Source organism: Sorghum bicolor, chromosome 8 (assembly GCF_000003195.3).
Source record: "Sorghum bicolor cultivar BTx623 chromosome 8, Sorghum_bicolor_NCBIv3, whole genome shotgun sequence".
In the NCBI taxonomy this organism is placed as follows: Eukaryota; Viridiplantae; Streptophyta; class Magnoliopsida; order Poales; family Poaceae; genus Sorghum; species Sorghum bicolor.
In genome coordinates, this window is record NC_012877.2 from 35,568,819 (window position 1) to 35,594,375 (window position 25,557).

Consider the following 25,557-nt stretch of genomic DNA (forward strand, 5'->3'; position numbering starts at 1 on the left):
GGGGGCGGGCGCCCAGGCTACCAGGGCGGGCGCCCTGGGCCTGGCCCAGTTTCGCCTCCGCTTCAGTCTCGTGGCTTCTGGAGTCTTCTAGATGATGTAAAATTGCGCGGTGCGTTGATATCTCTATGTAATCCTGACATGTGGGCCTTTCTTCCTTATTTCCTGATAACCCCCTGCAGAAACAGATAAACAACAAAACTCGTGGAATTCTGTCAGATCAAACCCTAATTCTAGGTGTTGTTTGCATATTGGTCCTTTCTTATGTTTATTTGATAATTAAAATTGATACTTAAGAACCGTCAACAAATACCCCCATACTTAGGCTTTTACTCGTCCTCGAGAAAAGGATGGTTAAGAACAATATCTGGGGTAAACATTTAAAACATTCTCTTTATATAATTGCATGGTGTTAAAATTCCACTGTGTACCATAGTCAGGGATGTTTATGGTTAAGAGTAAAGATCCTTTCTTCTCAATCCTGTCACTTGGAGTTTTTGTATATTTTTGAAAGAAAGTTAGCATACCTTTTTATCCTCATAGGTTCTCTCAGATCACTTACTATCTTTTATATATATATCTCACTGAGGTTGTTTTATTTTGCAAAAATTCTCAAGCATACTTACTTTGCATTTATTGCCTGATCAAAACGGGATCCGAGGAGGGGAATGTCATACTCTTAGATCAAAGACTTTGGAAATTAAAAACTTTTGTCAACTCTTACTGGCATATTGCTTATTAGAGGGACCACGGGCTATCATCATTTTTTTAAGTGGATACTGAGGTACCCCTAATTCTACTGCCGGACACTTGTCCATTTTTTCTGCGAGGTTGTCGAGCACTTTCTCCTTTTTATTTCCTCGAAATATTTTTATTTTTTTGCATAGCCCATGCCTCTAATGCAATAATACTTCGGAAGAGTGAATCTTTCTGAAATAATGTCTTGATCTTAGGAGCATGATAAATCTCTCAACAAGGGTCTAACTCATTTTGAACAAACTCAATACTGAGTAGATAGCTTTATAATCATCATTAATATTTTTATTTTTATCAGGCATATAAAACACTGAGGATGGTAGCTAGAATTTTGAATATTTTGAAATAAATTCTCCAAGCAACAATGATATCAAGAATAAGAAACTCATACTCTACCATCACATATTCCATATTGACTTAAGTAACACAGGGTTTTAAAATGATTTTATAATAATTGCAAGTTTTCAGGAAATATCACAGATTGAGATTAATTATGATTAGAAATATTTTAATCTTTTTATTTTATCATGTCGGAAACAGTAATCTGCATAATCCAAAATAAATGTATGTATGAAGTAAAGTGTGCAGAGTGTGTACCTGAATCGTGGAGTGGTGTAGTCGGAGTGTGTTTGGCATGTTGAGGGATCTCCCCCATACTTGTTTTCTACTTTCTTGCACAAAAATAAAGTAGAGACACACAAGACATAATAATAGTAATACTCTTTATTGATCTTGAGGCATTTATTACAAAAGACTGATAGCAAACTGATAACAAACTGATGATAATAGCAAACTGATGATAATAGCAAACCTAAACCGAATTTAAAGATAGATAACTAAGATGCATTGCCTCAAGGTCTAATCTAGATAACTTAGCGGCGCTCTAATTCCTTGATCTTCTTGTTGGCACTGGCAAGATCCTGCCTAAGGCCTAATATAACGGTGTTGTGGTTAGAGAGCTGCCTAGTGAGGGAATTAATCGAGGACTGGAGGTCTATGATAACTCTATCTAGCCTGCGAACTTCCTCATCAATATCCATTATAGTCTTGCGACGCTTGGGAGGTGTCTCAAAAGCATTGAGAGCGTGCTTCGGGGCTGCCTTTGGAGGGATGAAACGGACTTTGAATGCTCTAATCCCTTCAAAGTAAGGCCTTTCCTCCTCTGTAGTGTAGCGAACGCTGCTGATCTCGCCGCTCCGGTTGGTCTTGACTCCAACGACCCTCTCATTGGGTCTAGGTGGAAGGATCCTTGTGCCGATTGGTACCTTGATAGTGGTCTTCGTCTTGGATGATGGTCCTTTGAGGAGTAGGGGTTGTGGTGGTGCGGTGAGAACTGGTTGAGCATGGTAAGATTGGGTAGAGCTGCGTTGGCGTAATGGCATGGCTTCTAGCTGACGCTCTATGTTGGCCGGGACGAGAGCACGGGCATCGGGGTCTTCCACTGGCTCCATGTTGAGGTTGAAGGGGACGACTTCCCAATCATCGTGGTACTTCTCGGCCATTGGAGCAACAAGGAACTAATAAAATTTTAATTGAAGTAGAGCTAATTAAGCTCTAATTGAAGGAGAGAAAGCTTGGTGGCTTGGTGATTGAAAACTGAGGTCAGGGGTCTGTTTATATAGGGGTCAAAAGGGTGCCTCTATGGGTTGTTCGGGTTGCTCCCATCGATGTGCGTGCGAAACTTTCCATCCGAGGGATTATTCGGATCACCCTAAGTGCATTTTCCATAACAGAGAAAGTCGGGACCGAGGGGGAACAGGGGCTGGGCGCCCGCCCACTTGACCTGGGCGCCCGCCCTCTCTCTGGCCCCTCTGTGGGCCCACTTTTCCGAGCGCGTTTCTAGATGCGAAATTATTTAGAAAAATATATATATATGACCCAAAACCATCAGACCAAAAGTGTCGGGCTCTAATTTTCTATGGGAAGGTAAAAATGGACTACGTCTATTTCTTCAAATTCCTCATTGGGCTCTAAAAATAATTTAAGACGTTGACCATTTACCTTGAATAACGTACCTTCGCTATTTTGAAGTGTGATAGCTCCGTGGGATGATGAATTGATTACCTTGAATGGTCCTTCCCATTTGCTCCGGAGTTTTCCATGCCCGAAAAGCTTTACCCTGGAATTAAAAAGTAATACCTTATCTCCGGGTGTGAACTCCTTCTTCTTGATTCTCTTGTCATGCCACCTCTTGACTCTTTCTTTGTAGATTTTTGAATTGTGATATGCTTTCTCTCGCCATTCTTCCAATTCTGATAGTTGCATTCTTCTATAATCTCCAGCAACATCTAGGTCCATATTCCATCTCTTTATGGCCCAGTGTGCTTTGAACTCTAGTTCAACAGGTAGATGGCAAGTCTTCCCGTACACCAATTGGTATGGAGACATTCCAATTGGGGTCCTGTATGCTGTCCGGTATGCCCAGAGTGCATCAGGTAACTTGTCTTTCCACGCCGTTCCCATTTCATTTACTGTCTTCTGAAGAATATTCTTGATTTGTTTGTTGGAAGTCTCTGCTTGGCCACTTGTCTGAGGATGATAGGGGGTAGCGACGTTGTGACGGATTCCATGTCTTGATAGATATTGCTTGAAGCGTTTGTCGATGAAGTGTGCTCCTCCATCACTTATCACTACTCTGGGGACTCCAAATCTTGGAAATATAATTTCTTCAAACATCCTCTTTGAACTGACGTTGTCGGCATGCTTGCAAGGTAATGCCTCTACCCACTTGGAGACAAAGTCAACCGCCACCAAGATGTACTCGCACTTCTTTGTTGGAGGAAATGGACCCATGTAGTCTATTCCCCAGACATCAAAGAGCTCAATCTGAAGGTTGTTGGTGAGTGGCATTGCATCCCTTGTATTTATGTTTCCGTGCCTTTGACATGGCCCACATCTCCTGATATATTGCTTCGTGTCTTCATACATTGTAGGCCAGTAGAATCCACACTGCCAGATCTTTGAATGTGTACGGAATGCTCCATAGTGACCTCCATATGGTGATGAATGACATCTGTCAATGATCTTCCATCCTTCCTCAATGGTCACACATCTCCTGAGTAAGCCATCAGAGCATACTCGGAAGAGGTATGGCTCATCCCATATATGTGAACGACTTTCTTGAATAAGCTTCTTCTTGTTTGCTCCTGGTGGTACATACCCTGAAACCATAAAATTAACAATATCTGCATACCAGGGGTCAGACCTGTTAATCCCGTAGAGCATGTCGTCCCGGAGTGAATCATTGATTGGGGTTTCCTGTGGACTCTTAAAATACATTCTAGACAGGTGATCAGCAACAGAATTTTCTACTCCCTTTTTATCTTTTATTTCTAAGTCAAATTCTTGGAGTAATAAAATCCATCTAATCAGGCGAGGTTTAGCGTCTTTTTTAGTGAGCAAATATTTTAGTGCAGCATGATCAGTGTAAACAATTATTTTAGCTCCAACTAAATAAGATCTAAATTTATCAATGGCAAAGACAACAACCAGAAGCTCTTTTTCAGTGGTTGCATAATTGAGTTGAGCTCCTGTCAAAGTTTTACTGGCATAAGCAATTGCATGATGCTTCTTATCTTTAGTTTGTCCCAATACTGCCCCCACAGCATAATCACTAGCATCACACATAATTTCAAAAGGTAACGACCAATCAGGGGGTTGAATGATTGGTGCAGAGATGAGTGCTTTCTTTAATAAATTGAAAGATGTTAGACATGCATCATCAAATTCGAAAGGAGCATCCTTGGCTTGCAAAAGAGTAAGTGGTCTAGCAATGAATGAAAAATCTTTTATGAATCTACGATAAAAACCAGCATGGCCAAGAAAGCTTCGAATTCCTTTTATATTCACAGGTGGAGGTAGTTGTTCAATTACTTCAATTTTAGCTTTGTCTACCTCAATCCCTCTTTCAGACACTAAGTGTCCTAGCACTATTCCTTCCCTAACCATAAAATGACATTTTTCCCAATTAAGGATTAAGTGCTTTTCTTCACATCTTTGCAAAACCTTATCTAAGTTTTCAAGACAACTATCAAAAGTTTTTCCATAAACAGAGAAATCATCCATGAAAACTTCCATAATCTCTTCAATCATATCAGAAAATATAGACATCATGCATCTTTGAAAAGAAGCTGGTGCATTACATAACCCAAAAGACATTCTACGATAAGCATAAGTTCCATAAGGGCATGTAAAAGTGGTTTTGCTTTGATCATCAGGATGGATCGGGATTTGGTGATATCCTGAGTATCCATCTAAGAAACAAAAGAATGAATGGTTTGCTAACCGCTCTAGCATCTCATCTATAAAAGGTAAAGGAAAGTGATCCTTTCTCGTGGATTTGTTTAGTTTTCTATAGTCTATGCACATCCGCCATCCTGTGACGGTGCGTTGCGGAATTAGCTCGTTCTTTTCATTCATAATAACTATCATGCCTCCCTTTTTGGGCACAACTTGGACTGGGCTCACCCACTCACTGTGCGGCACAGGATATATAATCCCTGCATGCAGCAACTTTATAACTTCCTTTTTAACTACCTCTCTCATAGTGTTGTTAAGTCTACGTTGGGGTTCTTGAGAGGGTGTAACAGAAGGATCTGTTGGAATACGATGGGTACAAATCATAGGACTGATTCCTGTAAGATCTTGAAGTGAGTAGCCAAAAACCGAGTGATGTTTCTCAAGAATGGTCATTAATCGCAGAGTTTGATCATGAGTGAGTTTATCGCTAATGATCACAGGGAACTCTAGATTATTGTTTAGGAAAGCATAGGTAAGACCTGGTGGTAAAGTTTTAAGTTCTATGGGGGGTCTAGGTGTTTCTGCAAACTCATCTAAGGGTTCAGGCTCGGAAGGTTCGTCTTCTTCTTCTGTGAAGAAAGGAGTTTCGTCTTCTAAGTCTGGTTCATCTAAAAGCTCTAGAGATGCAGCCTTTACTTCCTCCATAGGATCAGGCAAAAGATATGACTCGGCCTTATTATTTAAGGAGTGTGAAATTATTATTGGGAATTTAAAAGTTTTTCCAAAAGAAATGTGTAGCTTTCCAGTATGACCTTCATAAAGGAGTCTTCTAAAAGGTTGTCCTCTCAACAGGTCGAAGTCCCATGTATCAAAGATATAAAAGTTCAAATGAACCATGGAGCCTTCTACCGTAAGAGGTAGGACATTAATAATTCCAAGACTGGGGACTAATCGTCCCGAAGATTCCTTTATGACCTTTGTTGTGGGGGTTAAGACAAGATTTGTAAATAGTTTAAGTGCAAAGGATTCAGACATGATGTTGATCCCCACAACAGGATTATAAAGAGCATTAAATCGATCAGAATTATAAGCACAGCGTATAGTTATAGAGGGTGTGTCCAAACGGATCACATCAGAGGAAAGCTCTGATTCCTCCAACCATTCGCTACTCATTACTGAGATAAGCTCTCTCAATTGATATTCACTTGGTAAATAAATGCTAAACTGGCCGTTTTGGGGTCTGTCGATAGAATGGTAGTTTGAAATATTTCCAAAATCGGCAAAAAGATCGGATTCTATATCCAGCATGAAGTCCGGTAGTGGAATTTCTTCCTCTTGAGGCTCAGAACTTGGGATAGCTAGAGTAGATGAAGAATTTGGCAGAGTGTCTACTTCGGCTTCGTAGGTTTCATCATGAAGGGTATTATCCATCTCAGCTTCTAGGATTCTATCTAGGATCACTCTTGCTTCATCAGCAGGGATGCGAAAGAAAGAACCTCTAGACATTGTGTGTAGCATTTGTTTGTGATTTTTATGAAGACCTCGAAAAAAGTGAAATAAAAGAACAGGGTCTTCAAGATTAAGGTTTGGACCAGATTCTAAAAGATCAGAAAAACGTTTCCAGGATTTTCCCAAAGTTTCATTATCTTTTTGTTTAAAAGATAGGACTTCGAGTCTAAGGTCGGCTATACGGTCAAGGGAATAGAAATCTAGACAAAAGTTGGCTCGTAAAACTCCCCATTCTCCTTGTTGTTGACTTACCTTCTGACTGTACCATTGTCTAGCTTCTCCCCTTAGAGAAAAAGGAAAAAGCTTCCAACGTAAAGTCTTATCAGAAATGCCTTCAATGCGAAGACAATCACATGTTTGCTCAAAATCTCTAATATGAAGGTAAGGGTTTTCGTCTTCCTTTCCCGAAAAAGATAGGTTTTGAATCATAGCAATCAACCTAGAACTTAACTTATACTGGGGTGTTTGGATAGGCTGTGATGATTCCCATGGTAAAAGGTTAGTTGCTAAAGGGATTGCAGATTCATGGATCGATTTAGAATTTTGGTTTTCCATAAGGTAAGAATAAAGAAAATAAATAAAGGATATAAAAGATAAGAAAAGATAAAAGTATAGATACAAGCTAATAGCAAGACATAGGTTATCTCAGCAACCGTCTTTCTCCCCGGCAACGGCGCCAGAAATGCTTGTTGATATTTGGGAACGCAATAAGGAATTGATCCGCAAGCGCACGGATATCGGTGAGCACTTCACCCGGGAAATTATCCAGAGTATCGTATATATTTTTTTACCACTAGGAGAAAGAGTGCATCTGACTAACCGGTCTATTACTACTAACCTTTAGGCACAAAGAATGTCTTTCGATGTGAGTGATAAATAGAGAAGACTGCAACCGTAGTCTCCTTCTAACCTTGGTAAGGATGATCTACTGTTCTAATGGGGAGGCTAACAGAATCTAGACACCACAAAGGATGTTCGACCCGCACCTACAAACCCTATCCTTCCTGCTAACGAGATGTGATCTACAAAGGTAGCTCGGAATTGTCACGTTCCTCACTACTACCACGGTCCAGCTAGTCAGGGAATATCTATGAGTACCCCAGCCTAAACACCACGTTTACGCCAGCAATGATTACTCTAAACTCTACGCGAAGAGATTAAAGTAAACTCATAAACCATAAGAACAATAAAACAAGAACTTACTAGAATTTAGAAGTCGAATTACTGAAGAATCCTAGGAGCAAGCTTCGGGTTAGGAGAACTTGATCCCGCAGGTACAAGCTTGGAGTAGACACCGACAGGCCGGGCTTCCTCCACTCTACACCTCCACTCTATCTCTCTCAATCTAGTAGAAACTAGAAGATCTATTTCTACCTTACATTGATTGCTAAGCCTAAAAAGAAATATTAATTAGAGAAGAGGTTTTCCTTCGAGGGCACCCCTCAGTCTCTATGATAATTTCTTCATGTCTTCTCCAGGGGCCAGGGGGGCCTTGCTTATATAGTCCTCCCCTTCTATGCGTTTTTGGGTCGATAGCCGAGGTGGTACTATGTTTTTCTTGATCCAATAGGTCGGTGGAATATCCTGAACGAAAGAGTCCTAATTTGGCTCCAGCAGGGGGGCGGGCGCCCAGGCTACCAGGGCGGGCGACCTGGGCCTGGCCCAGTTTCGCCTCCGCTTCGGTCTCGTGGCTTCTGGAGTCTTCTAGATGATGTAAAATTGCGCGGTGCGTTGATATCTCTATGTAATCCTGACATGTGGGCCTTTCTTCCTTATTTCCTGATAACCCCCTGCAGAAACAGATAAACAACAAAACTCGTGGAATTCTGTCAGATCAAACCCTAATTCTAGGTGTTGTTTGCATATTGGTCCTTTCTTATGTTTATTTGATAATTAAAATTGATACTTAAGAACCGTCAACAGCATGTACCACTGCTGCTAACTCGAGGTCATGAGTTGGGTAGTTGACTTCGTGCTTTCTCAACTGTCGGGAAGCATAAGCTATCACCCTGCCATCTTGCATCAACACACACCCCAGGCCACTCTTCGATGCGTCACAAAACACATCAAAAGGCTTCTCTATATTGGGTTGTGCCAGAACGGGAGCAGTGGTTAGCAACTTTCGCAAGGTGCAGAAGGCTAACTCACACCCCTCCGTCCAGACAAACTTATGATCCTTTTGTAGCAAACTTGTCATTGGCTTAGCAATCTTGGAGAAGTCACGTATGAATCGACGATAATACCCGGCCAGACCAAGAAAACTTCTAACTTCCGAGACAGAAGTTGGTGCCTTCCAGTCCATGACTTCCTGCACTTTTGACGGATCCACAACAATCCCTTCTTCAGACAGAATGTGCCCTAGGAAAGGAACTTTCTTCAACCAGAACTCACACTTGCTGAACTTGGCATATAACTGGTGCTCTCGTAATCGTGTTAACACGGTTCTCAGATGCTCGGCGTGATCTTGCTCATTTTCTGAGTAAATCAGAATGTCATCGATAAACACCACAACAAACTTATCTAATTCTGGCATAAAGACTGAATTCATCAGATACATAAAGTATGCAGGAGCATTTGTCAATCCAAAGGACATGAGAAGATACTCATACAACCCATATCTGGTGGAAAAAGCAGTCTTCGGGATATCTTGCGGACGAATCTTGATTTGGTGATACCCAGACCTCAAATCTATCTTAGAAAACACTCTTGCCTTGGACAACTGATCAAACAGGATATCAATCCTTGGCAAAGGATACATATTCTTGATTGTCACTGCATTGAGTGGATGATAGTCCACGCACATGCGCAACGATTGATCCTTCTTTTTCACAAACAATGCCGAACAACCCCATTCCGACGAACTTGGCCGGATGAATCCTTTATCCAGCAACTCCTTTAGTTGATTTTTCAACTCGGCGAGTTCATTTGGTGGCATCCGATACGGCCTTCTAGATATTGGTGCTGTACCTGGTATCAACTCGATTGCAAACTCTACTTCCCTATCTGGGGGAAGTCCTGGTAATTCCTTGGGAAAAACATCAGGGAACTCACAGACTACTGGGATCTGTGGTAAGGGAACCACATGCGTAGCACAAGAGATGCTAGCAAAGTCAAGACGACGGGGCAGAGGTACTTGAAAAGAGCTGCTGCCCTGTGGTTCTCTGAGGGATTACATCCTTTTCCCATTATCTATGACGGCATCCCATTCCCTCATCCAGTTCATGCCCATGATAACATCCAGAACTAACCCAGGCATGACCACTAGATTTACCCGAAAAAACTCGGTCACTTAAATCCAGGGTTGCCCCTCGAACCACTCTATTGGTCAACACATCTGCCCCTGCTGAGCTGATGCAGTAGCCATAACCCAGATCTGTAACCGGTTGACTATGCTTTTGTACAAATGCTTGGCTCATGAATGAATGCGATGATCCAAAATCAAACAAAACAACTGCAAGATGTTGGTTGACAGAGAACATACCAGCTGTTACCAGTTCTCCTTCCGGGATTGATATGACCACGCCACCAAGCAAGATGTCACAAGCTCCAAGTCAAGCTACACCCACTCAAGTTTCACCTACACCGACACCAGCTCAAGTCATCGATGGACCGATTACACGTAGTCGTGCAAAGAAGCTACAACAAGAGGTCCACGCGCTACTTTGTGAGATTCATTTTAACATTAATGATAATTATATACTACCTAAATGTTGTACCTTGATTGTACTCAGGTATATAGAAGAAGAGAAGGAAGAATCAGACCATGAAGAACGGACCAGTGCAAGTTCCAGAAGAAGTCAAAAACAGACCAGTGGAAGTCAAAAACGGACCAGTGCAAAGAATCTTCATAACGTTTTACTCACAAAAGCTATGAAGGTCCATGAGCATTTGTTGGAAAGCTTGATGAGTCTACTTTCCAATGAATCTAGTGGCGACCAGTTTGGATACTCCATATTGCCTGCAGACCAGAATTAGTACAGACTGCTTAGAAGGTCAACAGTCTGTCGTGACAGAATGTTGGTACAACTTGCCAAGTAAAACTGTACCAATCTACAAAGTTTCGTGCTGGTTGTCATACATTGCTGGAAAGCCCTTTGAGTCTAGTTTCACACCCAAGAAACGGTTCATCATTTGGACTTCCCAATAAAAAGTTATGGTCAGTTTATTGGAAACTGCTCTGGAGGCCAACAGTCACGCGAAGCCACTTCGGGAATCCATTTCGAGGGGACCTTTCACATTGTCTTCCCTCAGAAACTCTATTTCGTTTTCATACCTATCTAGCAGGGCTGTTGCTAGTATAAATACCCCCTAAGACTCATTGTAATCTCAGACTGTGATAATTGAAATACAGAACCCCTTTGTTCAGCTGCGTGCTAACAAATCCAGAGAGTGATCTCTACCCCTTTGCTCTTGTGATTTCCTCGCGGGATTACATAGGCGGCGGCTTCATCCGCTCCCAATTGGTGCTCCTACTCCCTTCAAGGTATTCCTTGATTGATTGTAGGCTGTGTTGGTTGGTTCCTTAAGAGTGTGGTTGGGCGAATCCTCGATTCAGGTTGCCGGTTAAAGACGGTGGTTGGCTAGTTTTATTTGCCAGGTTGCACTAGTTATCGCTGCTTGCAGCAAGTTATCCGGCTGTTCTTCAGCTAGTTATCGGTGTTCTTCCTACGTCGTGAAGATCGGGACAACGTGACGCATCAGGGATCTCCTTGATCGAGGTATGGTGCACACGAGCTGGATAGGTTGGTTGCTGCCTCTTGGGGTAGGGACATTCCTTAGCAAAGTGCCCCATCTTGTGGCACTTATAGCATGGACCCTTGGGTGCATTGTTGGTGGCAGGTGCTGCAGCTTGAATTGCCCTTGGCTTGGCAGGAGCTATTGCCACTTTGTACGGCTTCTGTTGCGTTGGATGCCCGGTGTTCCTCCTCTGCGGTGGTCTGAACCTAGCACCTGGGGCAGGAGGACGATACTGCTGTCGCCCTGCCACTAGTGTCCTAGACTTGGATGATCCGGCTTCAAAAGCCCTCTTACGTGACTTGGATGCACTGTAGTTGTTGTTATTGTTCTCTTGGGTCAGGCAGTCACTGATGTAAGCGTTGAAGGTAGCCCTGGCTCCTGTACCCATGGTCTTTAGCATCTTTGGATTCAAGCCTCTCTGGAAACTAGCAATCTTCTTGGCCTCAGTGTTCACAAACTCAGGGGCATAGCGAGCTAGATTGTTGAAAGCGTGTAGATACTCCTTCACAGATTTTGTCCCCTGGGACAGCCTCATGAACTCCCCGATCTTCATTTCAACTAAACCGGAGGAATATAATTTCCCCAAAAAGCGGTGGTGAAGCGGTTCCAGGTAATTGGAGTCCCCTCTGGGTAGGTGGTACGGTGATGGGACCACCAAATCCGAGCGGGTCCTTGCAACTGATGTGCCGCATACTCAGCCTTAAGTTCTTCTGTCATTCGGAGAAGACGAAACTTCTGCTCCACAGTGTTGATCCACTCATCTGCCTCGAGCGGTTCCAAAGCCTCTTTGAAAATTGGTGGCTTGGTATCCATGAAGTCCTTGAATGAGCTGTACTAGTTGACTTCACGGCCGCCCTGGTTATCCCCACGATGGGTGTTGTTAGCTATGTTATGCAGAGCCTCTTCCATGTTGCGTTGCATCTGTTCCATGTTGCGTTGGCTCCCCAGAAACTGCGCGAAAAACACGTCCGCAGTGTACGGAGGAGGCGGTGGTGGTGGCGGTGTTGGTGCTCTGTCCTCATTCCATTGAGCCCCACCTCCGGACGTACCTGCTCCAAGACCCGGATTGCTGTTACCCCCGCCACGTGTTTGCACCATCTGCATACGTCAATGATAAGCAATCGTTAGGGGTTGCCATCAACGGTAGAAATGTGTAGAATCATGCCGTACAGAATTTACTGAGGGAATAAATTCGCACAACAAACAGAGGCACAACAATTCATCATCTACGCACAACATCACTAACAGATCACTTAACGTTCACGCAACAAGGTTCGCGTACATCCAACTTGCCAGCATACATACACTGGACTTTCAGCATTAACTCATAAAGTTTTACATAGCCCAGATCCAAAGGTACAAGACATGCCATGCAACATACATCTCAAAAGAAGAAGGACTAGCTCTAGAGCCCTAGCATCTACTCGCTATGGTCACTGTCCACACCAGAGCCCTCCTCATCCTCATCTCCACTAGCAGCTGCTCCTATCGCGGGATCCGCGTCCATCTCGTCCTCAGAGTCTAACTCAGCTGCTCCAGGCAAGTGGTGAGGGTGGAGCTGGTTATGCAGCTGGTGGATCTCCTCATGCAAGTTCTCATTGTACTCCTCCGCATTAGCTAGCTGCTGCTCTAGCTCCAGCTGTCGGGCCCTCAAAGTGTCCTCCTCGTGCCAGGCTTCATTCCTCTGTCCAAGCACATGGACTAGCATGCGCTCGCAGTTCTTGTGAGCAGTAGTCACCCTGTCCTTCTGCTCCCATACTGCAAGCAGGTCCTGACTCAGCTCACTGTTCTTCTGGACTGCCTGATCTCTCTCTGTGGTCACAAGGGCCAACTCTGCCTGTAGCCTCTCAACCTCAGAGTCAAAGTCACGCTGCAACTGACGCTTCTCATCCTGGACGGTGAGAAGAGACCCGGACAAGCGACCCAAACAACGCTCCAGGCCTCCATAGGTCTTCATCAGAGCGTACATGGCACTCATAGCTGCACCGTCACTGTGCTGGTCCTCATCCGCACTCCTCTCTAGAGCATTCACCTCGGACTGATCCCACACCGAAGTGTAGGGGTCACCCCGGGGAAACACCCCAGCGAAGGCGTGGTCCAGCTCCTGTGGAAACCTCTCCATGAGGTCCCTCAGAACTGCGAAAGCTGCCCTGCTAGCACCGTGGAAAGGCGTGATACCTCGGGACTCATACACCCAACCGCCCCAAGCAGGGTCTCCTCCACTGGTAGGGACAACTGCCTCGATCCCCACCAGTGTACCGTCACCAAGCGGCTCCTTATCCCAATAGTAGCGAGGCTCCCTTCCTTCGGGATACCCCATTGAACTGAGCACCCTCCAAAGCAAAGTGGGCATCCCAAACTCCTCCAGGAACTTGCTCTTATGTCGTGAGCTCCTAGCTGCCAACGGATGGCGAGGGGCCCGCCCACCAGTGGACTTGCGAGCGGTGAGCCTAGTGCGCGCCATCTGCTACAAATGGAATACCTTGGGTAAGAGCGAGGATTACATTTAATTATTTTATTTAGAATTGGGACAGATTAAATTAAGGGGGAAAGTAAGCAATGATATGAGATGAACATGGTGCATGCATGAACTTACGATCTGACAAACTTAGAAACAGAAGTTAACACTAAGCGGTATATGCGGTGGCACACAACGTTCTCTCATAACGTAACTAGCGTTCTAGAACGTGGTTAGTGTACCTGCAGAAAACTCATTTCAGCCCACCCACAGTATGATCGTGCAGAACAAGAATTTTAAACTATACACTCCACATACACAGACACCCGTCCATGCATATGACGTGTCACTACCCACATCATCGCCCTAATGACGGCATCGCCTCTCAGGACTGAATTCCCAACATGCGGTACTGTTTCCAAGACACACCAAAACATGTGTGCATGACACAGTGCCTAACAACACTCCCCTAGACCGGCAGTGTATCCGATCATGCTCTCACAGCTCCCACTTACCGTGGCGTAGAGGAAAAATGGATCCATACATTACCACTCAAATGAATGGTACTCATACTATTGCACGCCGTACGAGCGACGAAATAAAATATGATGCATTAACCCCCAAGTCAGTACTTAACTAGCCACCTTAGAGTCCTTAACTGGGCATAAAGGATATGACCATGGCACACTAAATAGTTTTCCAAAACTTAGTTTAACACCTTGATTGTAACAGAACCGACCAAATTATAAGAGATTAAGCCTAATAGTGACCATTTGCATAGTCGAACTATCACGCTTAAGCCCATATAATCCCGGTAGTCCGTGAAATCTCGATGGATTTCAAACCACACATCACATAACAGCCAAGATCGTAATAAGTTTAGCGGTCGCCATCCACAAGTACATCCAGATTACAACATTCATAAAATACATCGGAGTGCTTAAAGTTATTACAAACCAAGTTCTTCAAGTAGCGGAAGCTTCATAGTTTGAAATTACAACACACACGATAAGTCTGATACAGTGCCATAGTTCGGTCGTTCCCACAAAAGCAAAAGAAGAGACGGAGTGACCATCGCCCTTGGTCTAGTCATCACCCATAGCTGGGTACAGACAGAGGATGCAATAACCATAGTACATTTGACCATCTGCAAAACAACATGGGAATAGCACCCTGAGTACGAGAAGGTACTCAGCTAGACTTACCCGTCATAAACTTAAAATAAAGACTCATCAAGGATCATGAAGGCTATATAGTGGGGTAACTGACGACCATTTTGCAAAACCGCAGTATTTCGCTAACATAACCTACATAAGTCTTTCTTCTTTTAGTTGGCTCAAGTTGAAAGTATCATTACCTATCGTCTAGGTTTGCATCTGCACTATTACAAGCAAGTAGGAGACTATGATAGTACCTCATCATAGTATTTCTTAAAACTATTCATCATTATAACCCAAGTGTTCCATAGTCCTTACTACGAGGACAGGGCTCATGTCAAGTGCTCACTATCCAGGAGCGATGGCGATTCGAATCGATTTCTAACCAGCTGGCGAATTTATTCCCCACACAAACCACACTCACTGATCAAGTGAGCTACAGGTCACCGTGTTGCACTATCCAGGACCAATTCGCGGGTTCGACAGGCACCGCCCGTACCCGAGGACCGTTCCGGCGACCGAGGTATCCAAGGTATACCAAGGTTGCGCGCCGCGCCCTCGTCGTTCTCCTCAACCATCACCAATACAGCACGTACATCGGGCCGATTCCCGGCCCGGATAGTGCTCAGGCTTCGCGGTCGGAACGACTTATCCTTCCAGCTAAATGTGGGGCATGCGTTCAACATGACAAGAGGGCCGTCAACGATCGGTCCTTAATCGACACAGGCAGGGGCTCTATGGGCAACCCACCATAAGACCCTGCCCGGTCTCCAATTACAGTTCACACTTGGTTATTTCTTTCCCCAAGCAACCACTGCTTAATCAAGCAGGTATCCACCTATATCTCGCAGGTGACCGGACATCACCCGACTTCTACCGGACTAAGCAAGCTAAGCATAGACTCCGCGCCTATCTACATAGGACAAGGTAGATAAACGAGTAGGGATAACAAGGAGTACATATGCAGCAACGGTATCAGGCAACTCCTATCACTTAATATGCAATACAATAGAACAAGTATAACACTTTATATAAGTTAGCGAGAATAGGGAGACTTAGAATGCTCCGGGGCTTGCCTTTCTCAAAGGTGCTGGGTCGGTGATCCGGACACTCTTGCAATTCCTCTCCGGTTTCCTGTGCTTCCGGAGGTTCCTGCTCCTGTATCTCCTCGGGTTCCTCGGGTCCCACTTCGTTCTCCTGCGAGCCTGTATGATGCATATATGCTCATGAGTGGAGTGCTAGATGCCCGAGTGGATGCTTGTATGAGAAAGTACCAAAGGACCATGACATGATGCATGGATGATACACTTGGTCATGTTCATTACAATGTATGCAACATCATCCAAGAACAGGCACTTGGATTAAGCATCTATTGCATTCTCTTCTACAATTATTTTTCAAATGAAATCAGCAACCTACATGATGCTTCAAAGATACACCAAACCCAACTTAGTCCATTCAACTTACATACACAACCATTCATAATTTTCTTTATTCATTTCTAAGCCCATTAAAAATCACATGCAATTCTGTTCATCAATAAATTCCAGAAAAATTACAGGAGACTACTAGTTAATCATAAAGTCTACTGTAAATTTTTCATAATTTTTGGTTACTTATTTTGAGCCACAAAAATCACAAGATTAATGGATAAGGCAAGTATAATCACCCTACTGTGATATAAGTGTCAAACAACAGATTTCATATTTTTACAATTTATCTAATATCATAAGAAACACCCACAAAATTTTCCAGATTTATTGCATGACCCATTTAATTATTAAAAATCATAAAGCACTGCCATGCAAGCATTTAAATTACCATAAATTCATTTATACACCAAATAATATGTAACAATATTTTCTCAGTGATTAAACACACATGCAGAGCCAGCAAAACAAGTTTTACATTTTTCTGAACCCTATTTTATTTACTATGCATTTTCCAAGTTTAGGAAAAACATGGATTAATTATATTCTTACAGGAAAGTTACTCAAACATGACATGCAATCATACTAGGCTATAGATCTGGAAATAAGGAACACACCAAAATTTATTTCACCATTTTTGGAGCTATATTCATCAAGATATAGATTTTTGAACATTTAAATCATTTCCTGGAAAAATTTTTAAAACGGAAAACCACCTAAAACACTAAACGCACCCGGATCCATTCCCTCGGAGTCACTGACAGGCGGGACACGCGAGTCAGAGGACCCCACCTGTCATCCACCCCGTGACCCCGCGGCCAAAGATCGGCCGGAATCTCGCCGCCGGTGAGGTTTCCGGCGACACCGTGAGCACCTACGGCTTCGCGCGAACGAGACGAGTCCAGCCGTACCCTCTTTGGCACCGGACGAGCACCGGAACTACCTCGCCGTCGTGAATGGCGGACGCGGCGGCGCTGCTCGCCGTGGTCCGGCCGTTTCACGGCGGTAGAGCGTGAGCTAGTGACGGGAAAAGGTGCGCGAGGTCAAGGCGGACCCAAAGCACCTACGAGCGGAAGCAGAGACAGAGAGGAGAGGGAGAACCGCGCGAGCCGAGAGGTCGCCGGAGCTCCGACTTACTCCGGTGAGCTCTAGCGGACACGCAGGGCTTACCGAGCGCGGAAGAGCGCAAGCACGCGACGCGGAAGGACGAGGCGGAGCCGGTGGTGGTCGCGAAGGGGAAGGAGAGGGCCGGAGCTGGCCGGGAGAGGAGCTCCGAGCCGTCGGCGGCTATGGCGTGCGGCGGAGCGGCGAGCGCTGCGCGAGAGCGAGCAGAGAGGCGAGAGCGAGCGGTGGAGGGCGCAAATGGGAGCGGGGGCTTCGGCGAGCGCGTCCAGGGGCTCCTGGTGGCCGACCAGGGCGTCTCCACGCCGTCGCATGCCCGCCACGCGGCGGCCAGGCTCTGCCGGTGCGCCACGGCGGCACGGCAAGGCCGTCCGCGCGAGGAGGGGGAAGGGGAAGGCGCGGGCGGGCCAGACCGGCTTTGGCCAGCGGGCCAGAAGCGAGGCCGCGGCCTGCTAGCGCCCCCTTTCCCTTTTCTATTTTTTTTTATTTCTTTTCTCAAATCCTCTTCCAAAAGCATTTTGACCATTTTCAAATCATTTTCACCATTTTCCCCCAAAAGCAAAGTGGTGCCAAACTAAAAGCTCTACAACTTTGCTTTAATAGGTAAGACCAAATTCTAAATAGAATTTGAATTACAAATTAAAACTTAGTTCTAGGTTTTTAAATAAAGTTATTTTGGATATTTTGTATAAATTCCATTTCTCAATTTCCATAGCTCCAAAATTGCACAAAAATGTTCTTAATTCTTCTTACACATAAACCAACCTAGTTTGAATATTTCACAATTTTTGAAGCAAGCACCACATTTTTAACATATTTAAAACTTATGAAATGATGCACATAAAATCATATCCTTAGAAGAATGACATGCTCATGATGCTTATGATTGATGAGAGTGCTTATGCATGACTTTGATGAGACTAAGTGCATGCTTAACACCTAGGGTGTTACAGCCCTTCCCCGCTTAGGGAAATCTCGTCCCGAGATTTTGGGTTACTAACCATTTCTTGTGAAATTTTGGATAAACTGTTTTTAAGTAATCCTCTGTTTCCCAAGTGGCATCCCTATCGTCATGATGACTCCACACCACTTTATAAGTTCTGACAACTTTGTTTCGGGTTACTCGCTCCTTGGTATCCACAATCCCCACTGGCTGCTCCTTATACTCTAGGTCTGCTTTTATCTTGATCCCTCGAGGTTCAATTCTTTGCTCAGGCACTTTCAAACATTTCCGTAGTTGCGACACATGGAAGACCGGAAAGATCGAGCTCATCTCTTCAGGTAACTGAATCTTATAGGCCACTGGGCCTTTCCTCTCTATCACTTGGTACGGTCCCACATATCTGGGTGCAAGCTTGCTTCGAACTCGGAAACGTTGAACTTTCTTCATTGGCGTAACCTTGAGGTACACATAGTCACCTATGTTGAATTCAAGTGGCCTTCTTCTCTTATCCGCATAACTCTTTTGTCGTGACTGTGCCGCTTGCATATGCTGTTGTATGATATGCACCTTTTTCTCGGCATCATTCACAAAGTCGATACCATAGTATCTTCTTTCACCAGGTTCAACCCAGTTTAACGGAGTTCTACATCTTCGACCATACAAAGCTTCAAACGGGGCCATCTTGATGCTCTCTTGATAACTATTATTGTAGGAGAATTCAGCCAGCGGTAACCACGACTCCCATGATCCCTTGGATGATAGCACACAGGCCCTCAGCATGTCTTCTAACACTTGATTTAGCCTCTCGGTTTGACCTGAAGTCTGGGGATGATACGCCGTGCTTCTTATCAGACTGGTCCCCAAGCTCTTATGCATGCGCTCCCAGAAGTGAGCGGTGAACTGCGGTCCTCTATCTGATATGATTGTCTTGGGAATACCATGCAACTTGACAATCTCAGCCATATATATATCGGCATACTCAGGAGGTCGGTAACGAGTCTTCACAGGGATGAAATGGGCCGATTTGGTCAATCGATCTATGATTACCCAAATCGAGTCATTCCCCTTCCTGGTTGTCGGTAAACCCGTGATAAAGTCCATACTGACCTCTTCCCATTTCCACTCCAGAACTGATAACGGTTGCAACAGACCTGCAGGTTTCATATGGATGGCCTTAACCCTGCAACACGTGTCACAACGGGCCACATAAGCTGCTATTTCTTTCTTCATCTTGGTCCACCAAAAGTGGGGCCTTAGATCTTGATACATTTTGCTGCTGCCAGGATGAATAGAAAGCTTAGAGAGATGGGCTTCATCCATGATGCGATTCTTCAACTCCCGATCTTTCGGGACCACTAACCGCTGTTGAAACCACAGTACCCCCTTCTCATCAACCCGAAACTGAGTCCTTGGGTCATCTTTGATCTTTTCTTTGATATGGAAGATACCCTTGTCTGTTTTCTGACCTTCAATGACTTGACTCTCGAGTGAACAACTGAGTTGTATATGACATAAGACCTCAGGATGCAGGAGATTGAACCCATCTTCAAACAACGGTTGAACCACTTGACAGTGTGGTTTACGACTTAGAGCATCTGCTACTACATTAGCCTTGCCTGGATGATAGTGAACTTCCAGGTCATAGTCCTTGATTAGCTCTAACCACCGTCGTTGCCTCATATTCAGCTCGGACTGCGTGAAGATGTACTTCAAGCTCTTATGATCGGTATAAATGTGACACTTATTTCCCAGCAGATAATGTCTCCAAATCTTCAAAGCATGCACCACAGCTGCTAACTCGAGGTCGTGCGTTGGGTAATTGACTTCATGCTTTCTCAACTGTCGGGAAGCATAAGCTATCACCCTGCCATCTTGCATCAACACACACCCCAGGCCACTCTTCGATGCGTCACAAAACACATCAAAAGGCTTCTCTATATTAGGTTGTGCCAGAACGGGAGCAGTGGTTAGCAACTTTCGCAAGGTGCGGAAGGCTAACTCACACCCTTCCGTCCAGACAAACTTATGGTCCTTTTGTAGCAAACTTGTCATTGGCTTAGCAATCTTGGAGAAGTCAGGTATAAAACGACGATAATACCCGGCCAGACCAAGAAAACTTCTAACTTCCGAGACCGAAGTTGGTGCCTTCCAGTCCATGACTTCCTGCACTTTTGATGGATCCACAGCAATTCCTTCTTCAGACAGAATGTGCCCTAGGAAAGGAACTTTCTTTAACCAGAACTCACACTTGCTGAACTTGGCATATAACTGATGCTCTCGTAACCGTGTCAGCACGATTCTCAGATGTTCGGCGTGATCTTGCTCATTTTCTGAATACACCAGGATATCGTCGATAAACACCACAACAAACTTATCCAATTCAGGCATAAAGACTGAATTCATCAGATACATAAAGTATGCAGGAGCATTCGTCAACCCAAAGGACATGACAAGATACTCATACAACCCATATCTGGTGGAAAAAGCAGTCTTCGGGATATCTTGCGGACGAATCTTGATTTGGTGATACCCAGATCTCAAATCTATCTTAGAAAACACTCTTGCCTTGGATAACTAATCAAACAGGATATCAATCCTTGGCAAGGGATACTTATTCTTGATTGTCACTGCATTGAGTGGACGATAGTCCACGCACATGCGCAACGACTGATCCTTCTTTTTCACAAACAACGCTGGACAACCCCATTCCGACGAGCTTGGCCGGATGAACCCTTTATCCAGCAACTCTTTTAGTTGATTCTTCAACTCAGCGAGTTCATTTGGGGGCATCCGATACGGCCTTCTAGATATTGGTGCTGTACCTGGTATCAACTCGATTGCAAACTCTACCTCCCTATCTGGGGGAAGTCCTGGTAAATCCTCAGGAAACACATCAGGGAACTCACATACCACGGGTATATGTTCTAGAGGGACTACCTGTACTGCACATGAAAGACTGGCGAAGTCCAACCGTCTAGGTAGCTTGACCTGAAGCACCCCCTTCCCTTGCGGGTCTCTAAGGGAAAGAGTTCTATTCCTGGTATCTATAACCGCGCCCCAATCAGTCATCTTGTTCATTCCAATGATGACATCCAAAACCAGTCCTGGCATGACCACAAGATTTACACGGAACCTCCGACCACTGATATCTAAGGTAACTCCTGTTACCATTTTATTAGTCAACACATCGGCTCCAGCTGAGCTGATGCGATAGCCATAACCTAACTCAGTAACTGGCTGATCATGCTTTTGCGCAAATGCTTGGCTTATGAATGAATGCGATGATCCAGAATCAAACAAAACAACTGCAAGATGTTGGTTGACAGGAAACATACCAGCTGTTACCGGTTCTCCTTCCGGAATCTCCTCGATCGAGGTATGGTGCACACGAGCTGGATAGGTTGGCTGCTGCCTTTTGGGGTAGGGACATTCCTTAGCAAAGTGCCCCATCTTGTGGCAGTTATAGCATGGACCCTTGGGCGCATTGTTGGTGGCAGGTGCTGCAGCTTGAATTGCCTTTGGCTTGGCAGGGGCTATCGCCACCTTGTACGGCTTCTGTTGTGTTAGATGCCCGGTGTTCCTTCTCTGCGGCGGTCGGAACCTAGCACCCGGGGCAGGAGGACGATACTGCTGTCGCCCTGCCACTGGTGCCCTGGACTGAGATGATCCGGCTTCAAAAGCCCTCTTACGAGACTTGGATGCACTGTAGTTGTTGTTATTGTTCTCTTGGGTCAGACAGTCGCTGATATAGGCATTGAAAGTAGCCCTGGCCCCTGTACCCATGGTCTTCAGCATCTTTGGATTCAAACCTCTCTGGAAACTAGCAATCTTCTTAGCCTCCGTGTTTACAAACTCAGGGGCATAGCGAGCGAGATTGTTGAAAGCGTGTAGATACTCCTTCACAGACTTCGTCCCTTGGGACAGCCTCATGAACTCCCCAACCTTCATTTCAACCACACCAGGAGGAATGAAATTTCCCCGGAAAGCGGTGGTGAAGCGGTTCCAAGTGATTGGGGTCCCTTCTGGGTAGGTGGTACGGTGATGGGACCACCAAATCCCAGCGGGCCCTTGTAACTGATGTGCCGCATATTCAGCCTTGAGTTCTTCTGTCATTCGGAGAAGACGAAACTTCTGCTCCATGGTGTTGATCCACTCATCTGCTTCGAGCGGTTCCAAGGCCTCCTTAAAGATTGGTGGCTTGGTATCCATGAAGTCCTTGAACGAACTGTGCTGGTTGACCTCCCGGCCACCCTGATTATCCCCACGACGGGTATTGTCAGCTATGTTGCGCAAAGCTTCTTCCATGTTGCGCTGCATCTGCTCCATGTTGCGTTGGCTTCCCAGAAACTGCGCGAAAAACACATCCGCAGTGTACGGGGGAGGTGGTGGTGGTGTTGGCGCTCGGTCCTCATTCCGTTGAGCCCCATTTCCGGGTGTACCTGCTCCAAGACCCGGGTTGCCGTTACCTCCGCCACGTGTTTGTACCATCTGCATACGCCAATGATAAGCAATCGTTAGGAGTTGCCATCAACCGGTAGAAAATGTGTAAAATCGTGCCATACTGAATTTACTGAGGGAATAAATTCACACAATAACAAAGGCACAACCACTCATCATCCACGCACAACATCACTAACAGATTACTTAACATTCACGCAACAAGGTTCGCGTACATCCAACTTGCCAGCATACATACACTGGACTTTCAGCATCAACTCATAAAGTCTTACACAGCCCAGATCCACAAGTACATGACATGCCATGCAACATACATCACAAAAGAGGAAAGACTAGCTCTAGAGCCCTAGCATCTAGTCGCTATGATCACTGTCCATGCCAGAGCCATCCTCATCCTCGTCACCACTAGCAGCTGCTCCTATCTCGGGATCCGCGTCCATCTCGTCCTCAGAGTCTAGCTCCGCTGCTCCAGGCAGGTGGTGAGGGTGGAGCTGGTTATGCAGCTGGTGGATCTCCTCATGCAAGTTCTCATTGTACTCCTCGGCATTAGCTAGCTGCTGCTCTAGCTCCAGCTGTCGGGCTCTCAAAGTGTCCTCCTCGTGCCAGGCTTCATTCCTCTGTCCAAGCACATGGACTAGCATGCGCTCGCAGTTCCTGTGAGCAGTAGTCACCCTGTCCTTCTGCTCCCGCACTGCAAGCAGGTCCTGACTCAGCTCACTGTTCTTCTGGACTGCCTGGTCTCTCTCTCTGGTCACACGAGCCAACTCTGCCTGTAGCCTCTCAACCTCAGAGTCAAACTCACGCTGCAACTGACGCTTCTCATCCTGGACGGTGAGAAGAGACCCGGACAAGCGACCCAAACAACGCTCCAGGCCTCCATAGGTATTCATCAACGCGTACATGGCACTCATAGCTGCACTGTCACTGTGCTGGTCCTCATCCACACTCCTCTCTAGAGCATTCACCTCGGACTGATCCCACACCGAAGTGTAAGGGTCACCCCGGGGAAACACCCCAGCGAAGGCGTGGGCCAGCTCCTGTGGAAACCTCTCCATGAGGTCCCTCAGAACTGCGAAAGCTGCCCTGCTGGCACCGTGGAAAGGCGTGACACCTCGGGACTCGTACACCCAACCGCCCCAAGCAGGGTCTCCTCCACTGGTAGGGACAACTGCCTCGATCCCCACCAGGGTCTCATCACCAAGCGGCTCCTTATCCCAATAGTAGCGAGGCTCCCTTCCTTCGGGATACCCCATCGAACTGAGTACCCTCCAAAGCAAAGTGGGCATCCCAAACTCCTCTAGGAACTTGCTCTTATGTCGCGAGCTCCTAGCTGCCAACGGACGGCGAGGGGCCCGCCCACCAGTGGACTTGCGACCGGTGAGCCTAGTGTGTGCCATCAGTTGCAAATGGAATACCGTGGGTAAGAGTGAGGATTACCTTTAATTATTTTATTTAGAATTGGGACAGATTAAATTAAGGGGGAAAGTAAGCAATGATATGAAATGAACATGATGTATGCACGAGCTTACGATCTCACAAACTTAGAAACAAAGGTTAACACTAAGTGGTATATGCGGTGGCACACAACGTTCTCTCATAACGTAACTAGCGTTCTAAGCGAGAACGTGGTTAGTGTACCTGCAGAAAACTCATTTCAGCCCACCCACAATATGATCATGCGGAGCAAGAATTTAAAACCCTGCACTTCACATACACAGACACCCGTCCATGCATGTGACGTGCCACTACCCACATCATCGCCCTATTGACGGCATCGCCTCTCAGGACGGAATTCCCAGCATGCGGTACTGTTCCCAAGACACACCAACATGTGCGCATGGCACAGCACCTCACAACACTCCCCTAGACCGGCAGTGTATCCGATCATGCTCTCACAACTCCCACTTACCATGGCGTAGAGGAAGAATTGATCCATACATTACCACTCAAATGAATGGCACTCATACTATTTGCACGCCGTATGAGCGACGAAATGAAAATATGATGCATTAACCCCCAAGTCAGTACTTAACTAGCCACCTTAGAGTCCTTAACTGGGCATAAAGGATATGACCATGGCACACTAGATAATTTTCCAAAACTTAGTTTAACACCTTAATCCTTATTAATTACCAAAATCCTTCATTAGACCGGTTTAGATTTTGTTTAGAACGTACTTATGAACAGTAACTCACTAAACCTTGCTCCGATGCCAGCTGTAACAGAACCGACCAAATTATAAGAGATTAAGCCTAATAGTGACCATTTGCATAGTCGAACTATCACGCTTAAGCCCATATAATCCCGGTAGTCCGTGAAATCTCGATGGATTTCAAACCACACATCACATAACAGCCAAGATCGTAATAAGTTTAGCGGTCGCCATCCACAAGTACATCCAGATTACAACATTCATAAAATACATCGGAGTGCTTAAAGTTATTACAAACCAAGTTCTTCAAGTAGCGGAAGCTTCATAGTTTGAAATTACAACACACACGATAAGTCTGATACAGTGCCATAGTTCGGTCATTCCCACAAAAGCAAAAGAAGAGACGGAGTGACCATCGCCCTTGGTCTAGTCATCGCCCATAGCTGGGTACAGACAGAGGATGCAATAACCATAGTACATTTGACCATCTGCAAAACAACATGGGAATAGAACCCTGAGTACGAGAAGGTACTCAGCTAGACTTACCCGTCATAAACTTAAAATAAAGACTCATCAAGGATCATGAAGGCTATATAGTG